This window comes from Daktulosphaira vitifoliae, unplaced genomic scaffold (genome assembly GCF_025091365.1).
Source record: "Daktulosphaira vitifoliae isolate Bord-2020 unplaced genomic scaffold, ASM2509136v1 Scaffold_4, whole genome shotgun sequence".
NCBI classification, from domain to species: Eukaryota; Metazoa; Arthropoda; class Insecta; order Hemiptera; family Phylloxeridae; genus Daktulosphaira; species Daktulosphaira vitifoliae.
Genome location: NW_026099575.1, coordinates 36,826,203 through 36,850,774, shown reverse-complemented (window position 1 = coordinate 36,850,774; position 24,572 = coordinate 36,826,203). Strand labels below are relative to the sequence as shown.

The 24,572-nt window shown below is 24.7% G+C and overlaps 1 protein-coding gene across 6 annotated transcripts in view; it reads left to right on the top strand.

Annotated features, from left to right (window-relative positions):
- The first annotated feature begins 3,853 nt into the window (after window positions 1-3,853).
- LOC126905794 (uncharacterized) overlaps window positions 3,854-24,572 on the top strand; it is a 31,040-nt gene continuing 10,321 nt past the window's right edge. For 4 of the 6 annotated variants that reach the window (XM_050685855.1, XM_050685858.1, XM_050685854.1 and 1 more), the window contains exon 1: window positions 3,854-4,034. The gene's annotated coding sequence lies outside the window, so the exon portion shown is untranslated. Of the gene's footprint in view, window positions 4,043-24,572 lie in introns of all 6 variants that reach the window. The other 2 variants (XM_050685859.1, XM_050685857.1) reach the window with 1 other exon arrangement.

The following is a 24,572-nucleotide window of genomic DNA, read 5'->3' as shown; positions in this document are numbered from 1 at the left end:
CTTTTAGATAATAAAAATAAATGTACAATTTGTTACTTATTATACAATTGTTTCAATGTAGTATTGCAAGGTCCCTAGTAAATTCTAATTTTATTAAGTTTCTTTAATTAAAAACAATTATTCCGAATTAAAATATTATTACAAATATTATCAAGATGTTGTATATTTAAATTTATAGTTGTCAATAACAAAATTGAAGCTATTGTATTTATAATACAATAAAAGTAAACTTTTAAGTAAAAGCTTTGCGCGTAAGATATCCATCAACTCACATCATATAGAAGAAATCCAAATCTATATCAAATTTAGAAAATATAAGTTAAAAATAACAATAACTAAATTTAGACTAAAATGACGAAAAATTTAATAATATAGTAAACTGTGGTATAAGTCTAAAGTGTTATTTTATAAGTATACTACCCCTCCCTCATTTCTTCGTTAAATAATGATTTTTTCATAAAAATGTATAGATTAAAATTTAATTTATTTTTGACAATTGAATATAACAAGTTTATTATAAAAAATATCAATCCATAGGGTAAAATTTAAGGGTAACTTTTAAAATTTAAAGAGGAACCTATTATTATATTTTTACCTTTTAATGAAAAATAAAATTTTAAATGGTTGATAACTTAAAGATTTAGAAAATGTGTGGAGCAAGTTAGTGTTCAGCAACACTTTATTTTTAATATAACGAACAGAAATCTTCAATGTCTCACTCGCCTATAACTAAAGAAGTAATTATACAATACTGGTTATTGATCTTCCAAAATTTTATTTAAACTATTCTCCAAATAATAGTAAAAAAAATAATAATAGGTTCTTATTTTACTTTTGAAAGTTGATATTTACAATTGTTTAAACAAATAAATTAAATTTTAATCTATACAAAATTTTTTATGAAAAAACATTGTAAAAAAAAATTATTTAATACTACTTTATACTATAAATACATATGTATATGTGACAAAAATAAAATGCGCACTTTTACTCCCAGGATATTTTTTACATGGTTTATGGTACAGAAACGTCATTTCAATGTATATTTTTTAGTATGCAATAATATTACTGAAGAAATTTTTCTCTTTTAATGGGTTAATCTTTTTGAACGTTAATAATTGATGTTACATGTTTCTGTATTTTAAGAGCCGAAAATTATAACACAGAATTTTAAGTACTGAAATTTATACTCTGCTGGCCATCATTGTTACATATGTTACATATGTCAATGAATAGAATTCGAAAAATACGATTTGTGTAAGAAAACTAAATTACGGACAACCTTAACGTGTATGGTAACTTAAGATGATTATTAACCTTCTTTGACATATTTCACGTTTAAGGGATATAAAAGAAATTATTCGAAGGATCCGAGTTTGTTGTATTTGTTCGAGGTAATAAATCACAGTTGAACTTTGTTGAAATACAGTTCCGCTCGTCCTGGTAATGTGGGAAACTGAAATTACCGCAACGCATCAGTTAATTTTGAATCTCTGGTAGCATATAAATTATTACTATACCTGGATGGTTTATGTTTATAACATTTGTTGGTACCAAAATTGGTCATATATTTAAGGGACATATCTCAGAAATATGAAGATATTTTGCTCTTGCAAATATTTTTTATAAGTAAAGTAAACATTAAAACTTTTTCGTTGGTTTTTAGGAAAAATTTTAGAAATATTCATAAAAATAATTATTTTTATTTTTTAAAAATCGAAGTCAAATTTTTACAAAACTTTAAATTATTGTTTATTTTTTTTAAGTATTATAATGTACAGTAGTTAAAAATATTACTATACTAAGTTTTTTAGACAAAACATAGTATTAAAATTTATTATAAATCATGAATTCAGACATTTTGAGAACGATTTTATAAAAAGTGGTATGTTTATTTTACACTAAATATACAGTTTTTGTTAGTAAGGAAACTGGTTTCTATTGTTCTCATTGTTAATAACAATTGACCTGTTTTTTTACTTACTAAATGTCTTATAATATAAGATTCTTATATAAATAGTGAATAATAAATATAAGAAAATACAATGTTATACAATTTTTTTATTAAGAAAAATAACGATCTGTACATTTTTTTAATTATGAGTTATTGTGTTCAAATTGCAATTAATTGTATGTAACATGAACAAATATTACACATGAAATAAAAATTTACATATAATAGGATGGAATATAATCAATTATAACTTGAATTTGATTGAAATTTTTTATTCGATCACTTTTAAATATTAAAATATACAATCAGCAATATTTGAAGGATATCTCAAAATTAGAATTCTGCTTAAAATTCTGATTTTTTTTTTAAATTTGTGCGTAATAATTTAGAAAGATATAAAAATTAAGCCACTTAAAAGTAAATATAAATTTAATCGTTTATGGTTAATCTTGAATATTTTTTTAATTAAAAATCGTTTTTATAAACTTTGAAGCAGTTGGTCCCTTAGGCTTTCAGAAAGTTTTATTATCCAATGTACCAAACTTTAGAGCTATTTATTATAAGTATTGATAATATCTACTTTGTTATTGAAATATTGAAAACTCTTTTCTTGTATATAATTAATCGAATATTATTTATCAAGAACTTGACATTATTCTAAATTTAATGTATATTTTACAAACTTTTTTTTCTCATATTCATTCCATAAGTATTTTGTTATTTTGTATAATACAACTTTATAACTACTATTGTTATATTACTTGATAAAATTATACAGTTTACGTATATTTAAACATCAAAATCAGTTTTAATGTAAATATAAGAATAAATAAAAATGCACACACGTCTTTGAAACAAATAAGGTTCTTTTCTTGGAAGTGTTCAGGAAACAATGTTTATCAAATTAAGAATATAGCTGTGTTATAAGATATTTAAGTATAAGCAAAATTTTTTTACTAAGTTTTGTGATAATTTCATGTTTTCCTCATGACTTTAATAAATTTTAAATAATATTTTACTCATAAACTATAAAGAATTTATATTCCATAAAACTTCCTATACGAACAGATTAGCAATTTTTGTTTTCAATAGCAGTACTAGAAAAATAAATGAATATTTTCGACTTGATTGAAACAGGCGAGCTTATTTAAATAGATCTTTAGCAAACTAAATTTAAAATCATCAATAAAAGCCTCGTTTTATCTGTTCTATGTATTTCACTTTTTTTAATCATTAGCTGTATAAAAACGCACAACCTTTCTGATTGAATAAAATCAAATCTCATACTCATCACAACTAAAGAAAACAATTACATAGCTAGGGATGGACACGTGCTTTGTATGCAAAATGAAAAAAGTTATAAAAACGTTTTTTTCAATTTTATAACAACGTTTTATAACAAAATAAAGAATAAATAGATATAGTGTGCCAATATCTGAGCTTTTGAAAGTCGGTCGACGGGCTTAATGTGTATAACACATAAAAAGCATACATTATGTACTTCTACTCGTAAACAGCTTATAAAATGTTTTACGAAGATGATGTATACATTAAACTTGTTTTTATTTTTTACTATTCCACGGATATCAGCAGCTGAGAGAATAACTTTATGAAATTTCAATAACTGTCAAAATGTCACTTTCATGGATGAGCTAAAGTTACTGCAACTTTCAGGTATGTGCGAGAAAGACAATAACAGACGAAAGAAAGACAAGAAAATAAAATATAATAGTAAAAAAAACCTGCCGAATATACCACTGGATATTTAAGAGGGGGAAAAGGACATCCGTCACAGTTTTGGAAACCGTAGGAAAGGGTAAGGGATGCCGTGCGCAGGGCTCAGCATCCTTTTGCGGGGGGCGCGCAGGATCAGCCATATACGGGGATGTTTCGTGCTGCTGGTGAATCAGTTTGGCGGCTAAACGGAGCCGAGCTGGTCGTTAGTGTAAGTACATGTGATATATTGCGAGCGTGTTCACGATGCTATGGCTACAACACTCTGGTCGACGGCCCACAGAAACACTTGTTGTCATCAGCACCAACGCCACCTCGTCCGAACACCATCGCAAAATTATGCAATGTAAGTAGGTAAATAATGATGATGCCTTATTAAGTTATAAAAATTATAATCAAATTAGCATAAGTCGGACAAAAATAGTGACGTTTAGGAGAGCAACAATTTAAATTTTAGGTTATACAAGCCAGAATTTGTATACCAATGTAAATAGATTGTAAATATTACATTATTCTCATTAGAAAATTCGATTATTGCTATTGATTACATCTATACGATTAAAAGTTGAATAAAAGTATTTTGTTTATTTTATTAAAATAAGAATTCGGTTGAAAAATGGATAAATCTAAAAACGTTAAAACGCTACCTCTATTTTCAATTATTCAACTTTTTCGGTTTTTGGGCACACTTGTATAGGAGATAATTTCTTTTTCCGTAATTTTTAGTACGGCAAGCATCAATTTAATTGCATTAGTACGCTGTCCTAAATTGTGAAACAATAAATGTTAATTTCACAACGGACAAAGTTATGACCGGGTGAGCATAGTATCTACATAAATTTGCATTAAGTATTTTCTACAGGAGTTTGGGTATATTTTGAAATCATGGTGGCTGAGTAATTTTGTACGCCGCGATATTTCTTTCCGCCGTATGAACTGCTCAAAATAATGCCGGAAGCCATTGTAATATAATCCTATTATCAATTTGCACGTCAAAAGCAAAGTTTACTGAATAATAACTCCACGAACGCGACTTTCGATTTTATAAACTATTATACAGGTCTTTTTCGCTTTATAAATAACTACAAAACTCATTACTTTAAAGCGCCTAAAGTTGAAAAAAGTAATTTTCAAATAATGTTACCCTACTGGATTCTTCTAAAACTACAACGAAAAAAATTTATAATCTTTTTATGCTTAGCTCACACGATCGGCGTAAAGCTTTAATAACACACAATATATTTTAATTTGAAAATCTGTATTCCTTTTAAAGTTTATATGATTAAGTTTTTAATTTTCCATTAAAAAAATCGAAATCAATATGATTATTTAATGTTTGACGAACTTCTCAAAATGAAATTCTGTGACTGAATTGGTATTACATGATATTAAACAAATAATTTATGATTCGAAAAATAATTAGACTAGGGACTATTTTATTTATAAATCACCAAGGCAATGGTTGCCAATTTGAACTAAGAATACATTTATCTAAACTAGATACAATAAAGTACGTTCATGTCACGCAACCATATTAAATAGTGACTTTAAGTTTTTTTGGGTGCATATTCCAAATTGGAACAAAGTTTTAAGAAAAAAACAACACGCGAACATGGTATACATTTTCATCATTGACCTGATGGTATTAACTTCTTTGTGCTTAAATCTTTCTGAATGTTGAATAGAGCATCTGTCTCATTGAGAAATATTGCAATGATTTAAGGAAATCCGAGAATTTACTGTAAGACATAAGTTTTCAAACTCGTATCAAAACAATTCCTGTTCTGAAAACATTCAGTTCAATAGCCATGTTAGTAAAGTAAAAGTCTTTAACTTATTAAATTATAGTTAATATCAGTTTTATAAATCTATTAAACTATTATCAAATTTCGTAGAAATAATATGGTAGTGCAAATTATAAAAACATCTTTTTTATATATATATATATAAATGTAATGTGAATTTCCAAAAAAGTGGAGGTAGCCTACGTGAGTTACATTGTAAAAATAATGAATGTTACTTTTCTATGATAAATTTTTATTGCTGAATCCTGTAATATTTACAACAAAAGATTTTAAAAAAATTTATATTAAAACGAATTTTAGTTTCTATTGTTACATAATTGAGTTAAATAGTTATCATATTTTTTTCTGAACTTAATTTTTAATTATTCTAATAAACGTTTAACTTTCTGAGAGTAGTATTTGGAAAACAAGTACCGTGAAATAAACATTTACTTACATTTAGATAGTTTACAAACTAATGTAAATAATAACTTATTGCACGACTTTTTATTAGTTTGTATCTGATATATTTATGAACACTTTTTTCAACCTATTTTAAATAAAACACTAAGTTTTTAAGCAATATTAGTAGTTTACAAAAGTTTATAAAAATTTAAAACATAAAGCTTACATTTAGCAAACTTCTTCGCCGAAAAAACTACATATTTGAGTCAAACGACATTATGGTTAATATAACGATAACATAATTATATAGTTAGAAAAAATGTTTTACATAGTTGAATAACTATAAAAAAAATAATTAACTTTGTTCATTTAGTAATATCAGCTAATATTATAGCTATACAGTAATTTAATTATGTTGTCATTGTAATAACTATAACAATAAAATATTTATTTCATATACAAATCTTAATTGTAAAATCATAACGTTATAAGTAAAAAATTATTTTTTTAAAGTTGAGACTATTGAAAAAAATTGTGCTTTCTGTATATTTAAAGTTTAAAAAGTAACATAAGTTGGCATAAGACAAATATGTATACAGAAATAAAGTAATATTATTTTAAAGTTAGATTCTTCATCTAATCATCTGTTATACATCGTTTTATGATTGACCTGTATAAACTAGTTGTTGGAGTATAATTTGAAGGTTTGTTGTGAGTAGATATCATGAAAGAAATATAGAAAAATGCATTTCAGTGTCGTATTAGATTGCGTGAATAGTGTCTGGTGGTGATGCTATGACAAGACGAGTTAGCGTTTTTTGTATAACACTGTCTGTGAAGATTTATATACAAATGGAATCAATCCTTTCTAGATGATATGGTGAACGTGCATAAATCCGCTCTAACAACAAATTTGAACTAAAAAATGTCGGTTTCGAATGTGAAATAGCTTCGGTAAAAGTTTTCGGCGCACCGGTGCAAAAAAGGGAAACGATGGGTCGCTGTCGAATCGATGAAAAGTTGTAACCGTGGTATGTGACATCAAAAACAAAGGCATATGTAAACTGGTATATATTATAATAAACTAAAAAGTTCATGATATTGTTAAATAATTGTGAAATAGTTGAGTTTGGGATTATACAGTATAGAATGTCACTAAAAAAACATTGTTTTTTTTAATGAATTTCTTACTTCAATGAGTTTGACTATAATTAGTTTAAATGATTATAAGTAATGGCATATTGCGACCACAAAGGCAATAAGATTAGCAATCTAAGTTTTGAGTTGCGTGCAAATCATTATGTATTTGTGTAGTTTAGTATATTACGAGGTAATTATTTTGTACCGTGTTAGAAATGTGCACATTGTATATTTAGTGCGGAACCATTGAAAAGCTCACGCGTTCCACGCAACTTAGTAAAGCCTTAACTGTAACGTGTAGAGATTTTTGTGCCAAAACTTTTAAAGGTTAGAAAATCACACAACCACGCCAACTTGAAAAAATAAAACTATCGCATGAAATATGTTTAATAAAACATGACATTCGTTAATGCTTTCGTTATTTAATCAAATTTCCAAAATACGAGAGTGATCAACATTTCCAAAATGTTATATCGTTTATTTTTTTAATTTGAATACATTAATATTTTAATTGCATAATACGTGAAAAACATTTCATCCGTGTAATTATTTGTTGAAATCTCTTATTGTTACCTCTTTCAATTATTTTATTTAACTAAAGACAGATGCAACGTATATCACTGACTCTCATGCGATTATTGAACTAAGCCGCTTTAGAGTTTACAAAACTTACAATTATATTAACTATATTTGCGACGAGTACTCGGAGAAAATGTAATTAACCAATGTGCAACACAACTGCAGCTTTTATTTCACTTGGTTCATAACACAAAACTCAAATACTGTGAACGTATCTACCATCGTTTGTAATTACTTATAAATTAATTAACAAAAATTACATTCAAGATAGATTTTTAATATTGTTACAGCTAAAAGAGCCCAAGATCAATACTGAAATTGAATTATTTTTCAATTTTGTATTTTACCATTAAAAAACTGTTCATTACGTAACTGCTACTATGTTTAACTTTTGTCGTATTAAAATGAGTTACCAGATAATAGTAATAAAAGTTTTTAATATTTGACAAGAGAACATGATTTATTCTTTTATTTTGTGTAATTCTATACATTTGTAATAATGTTAATACAATTATCGGCGAGTTTTCAACCATTTGTTTATTTTGAACAAATGTTCTTCATTTTAAGAGAAAAATGAAATGTTGTTATGTATTATAACAACATATATTTTAAAAGTGTGCGACAGTAAAATATTTTCAAGTTGTAATATAAAGGTAAATGATAAGCGCAGTACTATAAACATACATTATACTTTTTGACTTTAGAATGGAACAAAGTAATGATATAAATTTAGTTTCAATTAAACAATGCATATTATGTTAAACTTAATATCATAAGTAAAATGTGTACAGATTTTTGTGTGTTAAAAAGTTTTGACAGTAAATGTTTAAGTAAAACGCTAGCCTGTATCATTATCATAGTAGTCTTCAATCGTGACAAGATGTGTCACGAAGAATAAAAAGGTAAATCCTCTTTTGAGATTATTTTCAAGTTTCGGTAGAGTTACACATTGATATATAAAAGACGTTGTCGTGTACATGATTTATATCTCCCTTGTGTCATTTGATCCAGAATAAAAGTTTCATGTGAATAACTTAAATTCGTTTGTAAGGGACATGAGTACGTCAGCGGAGAGTACTCTATGTTTTAGTTATATTCTTTATGAAAACACGAAAGTTTTCACATAAATCGTAGCCCTTAATAGTGTCTGGGTTTTAAACAATTAATCACGTACTTTTTCGAAAAAAAATTCTATTGAGAAAAACATTACCCAAATGAACTTATAATAAAATTTCGTGTCACAATTCAAATCATGATTTTCAAATGTTGAAAATTTGATAATGTAATTAAAATTTAATTTCATTATAAGTTTTAAAAATGTATACATACACTTATCGCCTTCAAAACTTTAAATGTATACATAGAAACTTTCCGTTTTTCCTACATTTTAATAATGTATAATTTTAAAATACCAAGTATAAGAAGTATAATTATAATAATATAATACATAACTTCGTATAAAAAAATTAACTACTAACAATATTTTTATTGGCTTAAAAATTTTTTTTGTAATATATATATATATAAGTTTACTTCTGTTTGGGGTTTTAACATAATTACAAGGCATTTTAAATAAAGTGAGATATTTGAATAAAAAATTATTGGTACTTATGAAAATTTACTTAATTTTATAACATAATAACCAGTAACAGATTTGACACAACAAAAATGGATTGTTTTTATAAAGTTACGTTTTATAGGGTTTAGTGAATTTTTTTTTTAGAATGAAAAATATTAATTAAGCATTCATTGATGTTAGTTAATACAAAAGAAGAAAGAACTTGTAACCCTGAATATCCCAATTTATTTTATTGGAATCAAGTAATTTAAACAATTTTTAGCTTCGATGCGAAGCTGAGAAGGTATTAATTTTACTATGATGTGTTTTTTTTTTTTTTTTTTTTTTTTTATTTTTTTTTTTGTGTCTGTGAACGCTCAATCTCAGCTCTCGCTGGACCGATTTTGATGAACAATATGTCAAAAGATCACAAATCGTATCTAGTCGAAGACATTACCCTCAAAAATTGAAAAAAATTCCCTCGTTCCCCGTAAACGGGGGAAATCCCCCAAAAAATTACAAATTTAAAAATCGCTAATTTTCGATATTTTTTCAATTTTTTTTACTTAAAATTGCCATAACTTTTTTAAAAATGACCGAATCAATATAATTTTTTTTTTTATAGATACCTTAGATAATTACCTATCATTTTATATATTTTTGTGAACATTTGACCCTTTAACAGCCCAAAGGATGGGGTTTCAAAATGGTAACTTTTTTACAAAAAATTAACTTTTTCAACTTAACTTTTGAAAATGTTCCGGAAAGACTGACAATTTTATATATACCTTAAATTAAAGCTAATGTAATATACTTTAATTTGAAAAAAAAAAATTTGACCTCTGGACTTGTCTTCATGGTGAAAATGACTACCGTATGCAAAAATATGCTATTTTTGTGAAAAAATTCTTGATATTATATTTTACATTTTTTAACATTATGTTGCTATAACTTTTTAAAAAATGCATGAATCAACTTTATTCTTTAATGATAAATACTTTATATATACTTCTTTCATTCGACATACTTTTTTTTAAAATCGGACCATTTCCCTTTATACAGGGGGGGTGCAAACCTTTTAAAATGCGTATAGAAAGTAGAACTTTTTCAACTTAACTTTTGAAAATGTTCCGGAAAGACTGACACTTTTATATATATCTTAAATTAAAGCTTATGTAATATACTTTAATTTGAAAAAAAAAAATTTGACCTCTGGACTTGTCTTCGTGGTGAAAACGGACATCAAAGTTAAAGAAAAACGTACGATTTCCGTGAAAAAAATCTCGATTTTATATGTTATATTATTTAATTTATATTTTATATAACTTTTGGAAAAATGTATGGATCTATATTATTATTTTTTTATAATAAATATTGATATACCCCTTTCATCTGGCACGCTTTTTTTGTAAATCGGATCATACCCCTTTAACAAGGGGGGTCAAAACTTTAAACATGCGTATTGTTACTACGATATTTTCAATTTAATTTTTGAAAGTATTCCGGAAATACTGACACTTTTAAATATATCTTAAATTAAAGCTTATGTAATATACTTTAATGTGAAAAAAAAAAATTTGACCTCTGGATTTGTCTTCATGGTAAAAATGACTACCGTATGCAAAAATATGCTATTTTTGTGTTAAAATTCTGGGTTTTGTATTTTATTTTATTTTAAAATACCTGACAAGGGGAGTACAGATTTTCATAAATATTATATAAATTAAAATTGATATAGTATAGATAGTTAAACTTATTTAAATATGTTTGTTTCTTTTAAGTCGAGAAAAATAACTTTGAAATTTGAACTAGCTTAAATAGCCAATTTTTCAACCGCCGGAAGCAACGTACGGTTGCCGAGTTGGTAAAATTTATGTTTTACACGCTTGGGGTACGAGGTTCCAACCCGCATATGGCAATGAATTTTTTGCATTTTTTCTTAATTCTTTTTAAGTTAGTATAAATTTTAACTCGTTTGATTTTTATCACATTTAGATTCAATAACTTCAATAAAGATCAAGGATCCCATCACTTTAGTCGCCCCTTGCAAGAAGAAATTTCTTATTCGTATTAAAATTATTTTACTATATTTTAAGTTTTCGCTTCGATGCAAAGCCGAGAAGATATTTTTTTGTGACTATCATTTATTTTCTCTGCTCTAACTTGACCTACTTTTTTCAACAATACGTCAAATTACTACAATTCGTATCTAGTTGAAGATATTACTCTCAAAAATTGAAAAAAAAATTCTAATTTATCAATTAAACAGTTAGTTATTACATCGTCTCCATAAAGACAATTAAAATCATTAATTTCTAATGTTTTCAAAATATTTATTAACGAATGAAGTTTGATATGATAGGTTTCAACTACAAAATTAAATCATTTTACTTTGTAATTTAATAATTTTTTTACTCTATTTGTGTGTGCTACTACTAGACTATAATATTACAATTTTTTTTTGTAACATGTTGCTATATAAATCATTTCTAAAAAAAATGATTGTTTTTTCTCCTGAATTAACAATTGATTTTTACAAATATAATCAAATTTTATAATACACTCAATTGAGTAAATCTTTTTAACAACTTTGTTTTGATTGGTACATTTAGTTAAAGTAAATCATTAAAATTAATTAAGTTCTCAATATTTCAATTATAGAATCTTTTCAACAAACAACAAAAGTTCCTAGGAAATTATTACTATTACTTCTATTTAAGTTATCTATTACCATAAAAATGCAAAAAAATATTGAGCTTTTCTGATAAATTTACAATAAATAGTAATTATAAAACTTTCTGACTGCATATTGATCTTAACGATACAATTTTTTTAATTGTCATAAAATTTTCTATTTAATTATGTCAATGTCAAACTTACCAATTGAGCTAAAAGTTATGGTAAAATAAATTTTTTTTTTTTATTATAAACATTTACAACAATCAACTTTAAACGATTAACAAAATAGGTTAAATATGTCATTTTCCTTATTTTTAACTTATTAATAATCAAATTAATATTAAATATTATATCAAATCAGTATTAATTTAAAACAATTTTTTTTGTTCTTAATTATTTTTTTTTATATGTAAAAACTATTTTTTAATAATATTAAAACTTAGAAGTTATAGAAAAAGTCTAATTGCACATTTTAAAACATCGCGAAAAGTTGATTTAGAATAGTATATTTTTGTTTCTGATGGAAGTTCCTTGTAGTCCAGTGTATAAAACTTATAACTTTGTTAATTGTTATAACTTTATCAAAAATGACCAAATCAGTATATTTTTTTTTATTTAGATGCATGTCTTTATCTATCATTTGGTTTTTTTTATAAATCTAACCCTTTACCTGCCCACAAGAGGGATTCAAAATATTAACTTTTTTTTTTTTAGTTAAAGTAAATCATTAAAATTAATTCAGTTCTGGATATTTCAATAGTAGAATCTTTTTAAATATCAAAAATTACTTAGAAATGATTACTATGATTTCTATTTAAGTGTTCTATTACGATAAAAATGCAAAAAATAATGAGTTTTTCTGATAAATTTACAATAAATAATAATTATAAAACTTTCTGACTGCATATTAATCTTAAAAATAACATTGTTTTAATTCTCATAAAATTTTCTATTTAATGATTCATTCTAGTCAACGAAGGAGTAATTTTGCAGAATAGCAGAAAAAATTCCCAACAAACTTTTTTTTTTTTTGTTTTAATTAGGCAATTGGTGGATTATTCCAAAAGCAACATCAACTCTTATTTCTTTAATTATATCATGATTAGTAGTTCTTTGATTTTAAAATATAATATATGAATATATACTAATTATAATTATTAAATTTAGTATGAAATTGATATTTAATATTGTAATTTAAACGGAGAAATTATAAAAATAATAAAGAAGTTATATTTTGCTTTACTTTTACGTGTATAAAAATTTAAAGGGCTTGATACAATAATTTTCAATAAAAACTGTTTGTTACTATAAAAAAATGCACTGGACTACAAGGAACTTTCATCAGAAGCAAAAATATACTTTTCTAAATCAAATTTTCGCGTTGTTTTCAAATCTGCAAGTAGACTATTTCTATCACTTCTAATTTTTTATATTATTACTAATTATATATATAAAATAATAATTAAAAGAAAAAAAAATTTGTTTTCAAATTATTACTGATTTGATTTTTAATATGTTAAAAATAATCAGTCCAAATTTTCAATTTTAACCTATTTTTTTGGTTCTTTAAAGTTGATGAAAAATTTTTGATAAAGATTTATGAAAGTTTATAGTAAAATAAATTGAATATATTACCATAACTTTTAGCTCAATTACAAGTTTAAAATTGACATCTAGGCCTGTCAACAAAGGAAAAATTGCGGAAAAAATTTTGTTTTTTTAAAAGTTGAATTAAAATATGTATAATGACATACTAATAGTCCTCAAGATTGGAATTGAGCTTTTTTTTTAAATCCTCGCAAAAGTTCAAAAATATGAGCTTTCTTAATTTTCTCAAAAAAAAATATTTAACTTACAAAAAAAAGTTTCGCACAAAAGTTGTTTAAAAGACAATTATAAATAAAAATATAATCTTATATTTTTTCATTTAAACAAATATTTTTCGAGTTACATTACATTTAATATGAGTAATAAAATTTATATTCCATTTTTTTCATTTTACGGTTACTTTTTATCATGTTATACTTACATTAGACACAATGTTATAAATGCATATGTGTGTATGTGTGAGTTTATTTATTTATTGTATCATTAAAGTGTAGTGTATATTGAGATACAACCGATAGAGTAGGTAATTGATTTGACGCTATATTATTTAAACCCAACTAAACGCTAAATTGTACATTCCGAAATAACAATCATATTATGTCAATTGCCACCGGAATATCTGGTAATATTTTTCTTTTTCTTTGCCTTAATCCCAACTACTTGGGGTCGGGCACCCTTATCCTAAGCTTCCACTTGACACGATCTCCCACATCTTCTACGCTCACATCAGCTGTCCTCAAATCGCATTCAATAGCATCCCTCCATCTCTTTTTTGGTCTTCCTCTATCTCTTCTTCCTTCAACATTCATTTCTATAACTGTTCTTACAGCTTTCGATTCTTCTTTCCTCATACCATGACTAAACAATCTAAGTCTATTTTCTGTCATCTTATCCACGATTGACGCAACACCTATACTTCCTCTTATATGCTCGTTCCTTATCCTATCTTCTCTAGTCACTCCACTCATCCAACTAAGCATTCTCATCTCTGCTACACTTATTCTCTGCTCTACTTTCTTATCAACCGCCCAACACTATGAACCATACATCATAGCTGGCCTCACAATTTCATACTAAATTTAAAAACTATAATTAGTATTTATTCATATATTATATTTTAAAATCAAAGAACTACTAATCAGGATATAATTAAAGAAATAAGAGTTCATGTTGCTTTTAAAATATTTCACCAATTTCTCTAAAGGAAACACTATCTACAGATTTGCATCGAAGCGTTTCTTATGATAGTGATTTTAATCACTGTCAGATATCATCTATACTTGTCCCATCTATGCCTCGTCCACACTGTGCCTCGACCCCACTGTGCTACCGTTTTTTTAGGTTTAAAATACATTAGAAAAGAATCGTTGTAAGTTAGTTGAAAACATTGAAATTTTTGAAACAACTCCAAATAATCTTCTTAAATATACATTCAGTATTAATTTAATTTGATTATTTATATATATATTTGGCATAATCTTGCTACTCTTATTTGTTATTTATTTATCTATTAATTTATGAATTTATCAATAAATATTTTTTAATATAAAATTTCATAATTTCTAGTTTCAGATGACAAATTTCATTTTTAAATAAAAAAAGTTGTATATAAAATTATTTTGCAATACAAAAAAAAAAAACAAAAATCAAAAGAAATTTATAAAAAATAATATATTTGAATGTAAAATTTTTTTTTTGTTAAATATTCAGAATAATTGAAAAGATGGTGGCATAAATATTTTCCTTTGAATTAAAATAACATAACATAATTTTATTATTCATAACCTTTCTTTTCCTTTGACGGCTGTATAACAGTTGTTTGTATATTTTTTGTTTATTTATGTGAAAACTCAAATTGGAGTTTATATATCATCAGATAAGATGGTTTTATAATAAACTATTAAAAATTCATACTAAACATTTTGACGTTTACATTAATTAAGTATTTTATGAAAAGATCTAAAAATAAATCATATTTAGAATTGATTAAACCATACGTTTAATGTAAAATCGAAAATTATACTAACGATTGATGTAATACATGTAAAGAATCCTAGCTGTATTCACCTGGTTTAAATATCCATTAGAGACAAATATTACAAAATATGCTTTTCACATTGTTCAAAAATGTAAAAGTTATTTTAAAAAAATAGTATCATAAAATATTTACTAGATCAAAAGTCATTAATGATGTCAAAATCTAGCTGTATATCCTCTATATTACATAAATGATAGTTTTTGTTAGACTTAATCAACCTCTTAAAAATTAAATAAAATTAAAACTATTATTAATTTAAAAACTAAAAAATATTAAACTCAAAAGCCACAAAAAATTACTGAAAATTAGTATATATATTAATACTTTATTATGTTTAATCAACTTCATTTTTGAATAGCTAATTTTTTTTATGGTTATAAATTTGGTATTCTTTAGTGACCTATTTATTCCAAATGAATAATCCTTCATCGTCAACTTGTAGTATCGTTTTTGTTTGCTAGTATACAATTGATTGCATGCCAAGAAATAGTTTACTCGACGGTCGTCGACATTTATTACACAGTGAACTTTATTTAAGATGCATGAATGAACGAAACAATTTTAGACAACAAATAAACTAATATTAATTTTCCATTCAGTAAGCGTCTACCAATGCCATGACCAGCAGCTTAATCTATTGTCACGTCAAGATATTAAATATTATAATTTTTTTGCGATTTCGGTTACTTGAGTACATATTTCATGTACAAAGATACATTTCAGAATACTTTAACTAACAATAAATACAAATTGTACTTAATTTAACTAAATATACAATCTTACGTTTTAATTCTCTGAAGAATAAATTACTAAATTTGTATTCAATTATTTTCTTAAAATTTACTAAACGTGGTAGTTATTACATCGTCGTTTTGAAATGCTAAAATTAAGAACGAAGCACAAAATGATACTGATATAATGATCAGAATATTGTTCATGAATTAAAACCGTATTTAGTATTTACTATTTATTTGAATTTATCTGAACCACTTATTTGAAAATCGACGTAAGCCACAAAATAATAAGAAATGAATTAACATATGCAAATAATTATTTTTTTATTAAATATTGTCGTAAAAATATTTGTGGTTCAAACATAAATATTAAGAGTAGACTACTTGTACAAACATTTAATGATTTAAATATTTACCCAATACTAAAAGGATTAAGAATATTTATGAAGAATTTGTCAAGAAATCGAAATTATCAGTCTTTAACTCGATTCTCGATCATTAAAAACATCAAATTTTGATATATTTTATTTTTCAAGACAGACGCTACTGAAGCTAAATAAATCAATTTAATTTTAATAATTTTTTTACTATAGACCCCCGCTCATATACTATATATATAGTATATTATCAATATTACTGTCAATGAGGGAGGTGCCTTAACAATATATTATAAACAATTGTCTTCCGTCAATTTAAAAAAATACATAATTTAACTTTTTTTAACGGACTATTATTTTAAGATAAAATAATTTTACTACAAGCGCCAAAAAAAATATTAATTTATAATTTTTGTTTACTATGGATAAACAAATAAAACATTTTTTTATTATTCATTATTGTACCTACAGAAAATAATAATTGATTATTGTTTACTTTTTAATAAACTTAATTTTATGACTAATAAATGTTTCTATTATTATTACTTTTGTGTTTTTAATTATTTATTATAACAATATAAAGTACTTTAAGTTACAACCCTTAGTAATAAAATTTGGTTTTTTTATATACATTTTAACTCAGACTTTCTTTATTTATAAAACTTATTGCATNTTTTAACTCAGACTTTCTTTATTTATAAAACTTATTGCATCAATTTATAATTTTTAAATAATTTATTCGTGTTTAAAAGTATGATTTCAGATTTTGCTTATTAAAAAAATGTTCTGATGACTTATAGTTCTTAAAATGATTAACCTAGTGGAATGTACCAACAATATTTTTGCGATAAAATTATTTTGTGTACAATTTTTATTACACAATATTTTCAATGAATTTTATTGAAAGTAACTTTAAATATGTTTATAATTGATATTACTTGAAATTTTTGTGTAGAAATTTATGTCAAATTAAAAAAATAATGCTCATAATAATAATACTGAAGGTCAAACCGCTTGTATAGTTACGTGACCAATCGATAAGGTGTTGTTTTCTATCGAAAGTAATCGCATATAAAAATGTAAAATCCATGTTTATTTAAAATCCATTACACTTAATTTCATTTGAAGCGTCTTAAAAATCGCTCTTTGTTGTTTGAACTAATTACTTTTTTAACGACAGTTTTATAATATATTCTTTAGTACTATTAAATGTACCTTGACAATTTAATTTTTCTGAGTTTAATGTCAGATCACATTAGAATTTATATAATTTTTTTAATTTTAAATAGCGAAACAAATTCGTTTGTGTAGGTGTATGGTAAAATATTTAACTAATTGATTATACAAAGAGTTGTGTTACTTGAAAATCTTTAAAATTTAATTAATATTACTGTGAATTATCGAAAATTATGCTTCTCAGCTGTTAAACCATAAAATATATTTATTTATTATAACTTAATCATCATATATTACATTAATTGAAAATGTAATCCGAGATATATATCTAATGTTCATTTTAAGAATAAAAGTAAATAAAGGAAAAGTCAATTACATGGTTAATTATAATATTTATAACATCTAGCCTCCTATATTATTTCTAATATTTTTTATTTTAAGTAAAAGTTTCTTGTACAAAATTTAATTAAAATAATTTAATTAGGAATTGTCACTTCTTATAATCTTGGTAAGATTTAAGTGCTTAATAGTTCATCACTTAATGTACAAAATTATTAACTAAATTTCACTATTCATCAATATTTATTTTAAGATAGTAATTATCGAGAACTCCTTCATTTTACGACGCAAATTATGAATTTGCAAAAGAAGACAGCTTCAATATTGCATTGTTACCTTGTCTTAGAAATTAATTTACTAAAAATTCATAGACTTTCTTTTTAAATAGTCGAAAATAGCTAATAATTACATACTTATAGATAGGTTATTTTTAGCTTTGATGCGAAGCTGAGATGGTATTAATTTTACTATGATGTGTGTGTGGTTTATTTTTTGTGTGTGTCTATTATCACCTTTTTCAGCTTTTACCGAACCGATTTCTTTCAACGATACGTCAATAGAACACAAAACGTATCTAATCAAAGACATTACCCTTAAAAAATAAAAAAATTTCCCACATTCCCCCGTAAATGGGGAAAATCTCCAAAAAAATTACAAATTTAAAAATCGCTAATTTTTTAATTGTTTTCAATTTTTTTATTTAAAACTGCCATTATATTTGAAAAATACACGAATAGAAACAATTTTTTTTTTATAGATATTTATAAATTTACCTATCATTTAATTTATGTTTATTGTAAATCTGACCCTTCATCTGCCCATAGTGGAGGATTTAAAATGATAACTTTTTCGAAAAAAAAATTTATTTTTTCAACTTAACTTTTAAAAGTTAAACGGAAATACTGACACTTTTATACATCTCATATTTAACCTTATGTAATATAGTTAATTATGGAAAAAAAAAAATTAGAACTTTAGTTTGTCTTCACGGTGAAAATGGCTAAATAATTTTTTTTTGTAATTTATAAATTTAACTCTATTTGTGTGTATGTTACTACCAGTCTATAATATTCCAATTGTCTTGGTAACATGTTGCTATAAAAATTATTTCTAAAAAAAAAACTTGATTTTTAGTTTCACCTGAATTTAACAATAAATTTTTAAAATTATAATCAAATTTTATACTTTGATCCATTGAGTAGATTTTTTTAATAACTTTTTGATTGGTTTTTTTGTAAAAATAAATAATTATTTAAATTAATTAAATTCTGAATATTTCAATTGTGGGATCTTTTTAAAAACCAAAAGTTACTTAGAAATGTTACAATAAAAATGCAAAAAATAAATATTGAGCTTTTCTGATAAATTTATTTACTGTTAATAGTAATTATACAATTTCCTGACTACATATTAATCTTAACAATACTATTTTTTTAAAATATCATAAAATATTCTATTTAATGATGTCAATTTCAAACTTTCAAGTTGAGCAAAAAGTCATGGTAACAAATTAAAATTTTTTTAATATAAACTTTCATAAAAATCAACTTTAAAGGACCAAAAGAATAGGTTTAAAATGACATTTTGCACTGGTTATTTTTAACATAATAAAAATCAAAATCAGTAATAATTTAAAAACAACTCTTTTTTTATTTTTAATAATTTATTTATATGTAAATACTCATTTTTTGATTAATTATAATATCAAAACTTAGAAGTAATAGAGAAAATCTAATTTAAGATTTGAAAACTGTGCGAAAAGTTGATTTAGAAAAATATATTTTTGATGCTAATGAAAGTTCCTTGTAGACCAATGTATTTATTCATAAGTGAATAAAAACAAATGTTATATAGTATTGCATCAAGCATTTAAATTTTTATACATGTTTGTCATAAAACAACAAAATATACTACTTAATCAATTTTTATTATTTCTCCGTAAAATTTACAATATTAAATTATTTAATATTAATTTCCTACTATATTTGATTGCTATAAAAAAAAATTCATAAATTATACTTTTAAATCTAAAAACTACTAATTAGGATATAATTAAGGAAATATGAATAGATTTTGTGTTTGTAAATATGAACCAATATCTCAGAACTAAATTCTAACTACAGATTTGCATTGAACCGTTTCTTATGATAGTAATTAAAATTACTGTCAGATATCATCTATACTTGTCCCAACTATTCCACGTCCATATTGTACTATCGTTTTTTATTAAAATAAATGAAAAGTATAATTTATATTTAAATGTTTTCCTGTGGAAAGGGGATAAGGATACTTTCACGGCCCCTCTGCCAGTCACAAGAGACGATTAATGACATTGCGTCAGGTTGACAGCCAGTGTAGAATTTTATCAAAAAGTAACAGGAGTCCTGAACAAAATTTAGGCGAATTGTTCCATTTTGGATGTACGCGAGGCCAACAGGTGAGAAGAAATAAAGTAGTTAGAGATAGAAAAGACCTAAAGAATAAAGTGTTTGAGACCAGTTGGACATCTTGTACGGTAGCCGTTTCATATATTCTATCATTTCTAGTCACTCTTACTCATCCATCTAAGCATTCTCATCTCTGCTACACTCATTCTTTGCTCTACTTTCTTGTCAACCGCTCAATGCTCTGAATCATACATACTATATAATCATGTTAAGTACTTAATTATTCTCACTGCTATATGTGTTTTTCTCGCATCTTTTTATAAGTTTTTCTAAAATTGTTTAGATATTTTTAATAAATAATTAATTTAAACGTAAATTAAGACTTCAATATACGTAAATTAATTTCTATTTTCTCAGATGCGGTACGTAACTATTTTTGACTTCAATAGAGTCTAAAGACATGATATAAAATTAAAAATACCCAGCACAGGGGGGTCGCGGCACAGTAGTGACGTAGCATAGTTGGATCAAGTATAATGATATCTGACAGTGATTAAAATCACTATAAAAAAAAACGCTTCCATGCAAATCTTTAGATAGTGTTTAATTTTAAAAAATTGGTGGATTATTCCAAAAGCTACATGATCTGCTATTTTCTTATTAATATCCTGAATGAAAAAGAGATTATTAAAAAATATTATTTCTCATAAAAAAATTGTGTTGATCCATACACTTTTCAATAAGTTATAGCGTTATAAAGTTAAAAATGTAAAAAATAAAATCAAGAATTTTCACACGAAAATAGCATTCGGTAGCCATTTTCACCACGAAGACATGTCCAGAAGTCAAATATTTTTTTTCATAATAAAGTCTATTACATTATATTTAATTTAAGATATATATAAAAGTGTCAGACTTTCCGGAACACTTTCAAAAGTTGAAAAAGTTAATTTTTTGTGAAAAAGTTGTCATTTTGAATCCCCCCTGTGGGCTAGTAAAGGGTTAAATTTATAAAAAAATATACCAAATGATAAGTAAAGACATCAAGCATCTATTTAAATAAAAATTATAATGATTTGTTTATTTTTGAAAAAGTTATGGCTGTTTTAAGTAAAAAAAAATTTAAAAATTTCGAAAATTAGCGATTTTTAAATTTGTAATTTTTTTGGAGGTTTCCCCCATTTACGGGGAACGAAGGAAAATACCCTCAATTTTTGAGGGTAATGTCTTCGACTAGATACGATTTGTGATCTTTTGACGTATTATTGAAAGAAATCGGTTCGGTGAGAGCTGAGAAAAAGTGGTAACAGTCACAAAAAAAAAAAAAACACATCATAGTAAAATTAATACCTTCTCAGCTTCGCATCGAAGCTAAAAACACATTTTATAAATTTTACTAACTGAGTCTTGGAATTGTTTTTCACCAAACAATAGTAAAGTTCATATTATTTTTCATTTGCCAAGACTTCTTTTTTTTTTTTTTTTACAAACATTTTTAAACATTTCAATAAGATTTCAATAAGATTTTCTATAATGTTATTTATTGTAAATTAAAAAATAGAGAATAAAAAACGAGGATGTTGATATTTTTTTCATTTAGTCTTCAGTATTTATAAATTTTTGAAAAACTAGAAAAGTCTTAGTGTAGTTTTTTTACATGTAAACATGTAGAAATATGAATTATTAAATGAATTTTTTGGGGAATGTTCTTTTAAACACAGCGAATACGTATGCAAAAAAAAAACTACGACTACTTATATTAATATATATTCCTATCTGATTCAATTTCTAAGAAATAATGTATAAAAAATGTACACAACAAAAGTCCAAAAATTATATTTATTAATAATAAATAGCCACGCTCATTAATAATACTTCGTATTTATATAGAATTTTATCATCTTAAAAACAGTAGCACAGTGTGGACGTGGGATAGTTGGGACAAGTATAGATGATATCTGACAGTGTTTAATTTTAAGAAATTGGAGAATTATTCCAAAAGCAAAATTAACTCCTATTTCTTTCATTATTCATGATTTATAAGTATAATATATGAATAAATACTAATTATAGTAATTAAATTTAGTATGAAATTGATATTAAATCATTTAGTATTGTAATTTATACGTAGAATTTATAAAGTAGTTGTTACTTTTTAGGCAAACATGTATAAAATTTGGATGACTTGATACAAAACTTTTCGTTGATTATTAATTATGAGTAAATGGTCTAGAAGGAATTTTCATTATTTTCAAAATATACTTATTCTAAGATCATTTTTAACCTTGATTTCTAATCTGTAATTAGATTTTTTCCATCACCACTAATTTTTTATATTATTAATCATTAATTAAAAACAAGTATTAACATATAAAAAAAATAGGAATAAATAATTAATACTTTTTCAAAATTTAAATTTAAATTTAAAAAATTATAATAGAAAAAAATGGTTTACATACAAAAGGCAAGTCGTCGGGACAAATTTGTTTTTCTTAAATTATAGTACGTAAAATAAGCTTTAATTTATCATATGTTTAAAGGATGGAGTATTTCAGGAAAATTGTCAAAACTTAAGTTGAAAAAGTTAACTTTTTATACGTAGTTTTCAAATTTTGAATGCCCCACTGTATAAGAAAAATTGGATTTCTAAAAAAAAAACGTGTTGATCCATACATTTTTCAAAAAGTTAAATCTAAAATCAAAAGTTTTAACACAAAAATAGCACGTTTTTAACTATGGCAGCAATTTGCACGTAGATAAGAGGTCGTCAGACCAATTTTTTTTTTATTATTTTATATTACGTAACATGAGCTTTAATTTAACATATGTTTAGAGGACCCAGTATTTCTGGAATATTTTATAAAGTTAAGTTGAAAAAATTAAATTTTTGTGCAAATGTTGCTATTGAAATCCCGCAATGTGGACATGTAAAGGGTTAGATTTTGAAAAAATATATATTAAACGAAAGGAAAATATCTAAAGTTTCAATATAAAAAGAAATTATTTTGATTTGTTCATTTTTCAATAAGTTATGGCAATTTTTTAAAAAAATGTCGCAATTTACCAATTTTAAAAATTGTTGAGAAAAATCGGTTCAGTGAGAGCTGAAAAAAAGTAGTGACAGACACAAAAATAAAAAAATAAATAGATAAACACATTATGATAAAATTTATACATTCTTAACTTAGCATTGAAGCTAAAATTAATATTTTTTTTAAACCAGTACTTTGGGGTCGCAGCTTAGTGTGGACGAATTTTTATGAATAGACTTTAAAAAACACTTTGTAAAACGTTCTCAACTTTTCATTGAAACTACAAATAGTAAATAAAAATTATTTTACTTATTAACACCACAATTGTTATACGCGAAATGAATTTTCTATAAAATAAAGAAATTGTCCCAAAAAACAAGAAATAAATGAGATTTACTATTATGATACATTTTTATTATAAATATGTAATTTTTTCTCGAACAAATTATTCGTTAAAGACAAAAGTTCTAAAAACAATGTTGAAATAAATGTTAGGCAGAACAACGTTTTCCGATGGGAAATAATATGAGAAATCTTTTTGAACACTTGTATTTGCTGACTAAAGGATTCGTCAAAGATCATGTATCTATTGAAAAATTTTTGAGATACAAAAATTCAATTGACAATTTTTAGCACTAAGAAAATAATATATATATATTTATTGTTGCGTACTTTATTCGTCTATAAAGACGTTAACACACTTGAACATGTGGAGTAAAAAGTGACACAATCTTATGATGGATCGTTACACCCTTATTATACCGGAAAAAGATTACTGCGTCGTAAAAATAGAAAGCAGAAGATATTGTAGTGGTTGACATATTTTCAAAAATCGTCTAACTTTACCTCTAAGAAAACAGAAATGGTTTGATTGAGAGAATTTTAAAGAAAAAAATAAATGTTCACAGAAAATTTCACTCTTTTCTAAAAATATCGCTTACACGATTTATAAAATGTATATAAAATAAAATTTCTAGTTTTAAAAAAGTCATTAAATAAGTCTCGACATTTTTTTAATAATTTCATTCTTAAAGTAAAATTTAGTTTA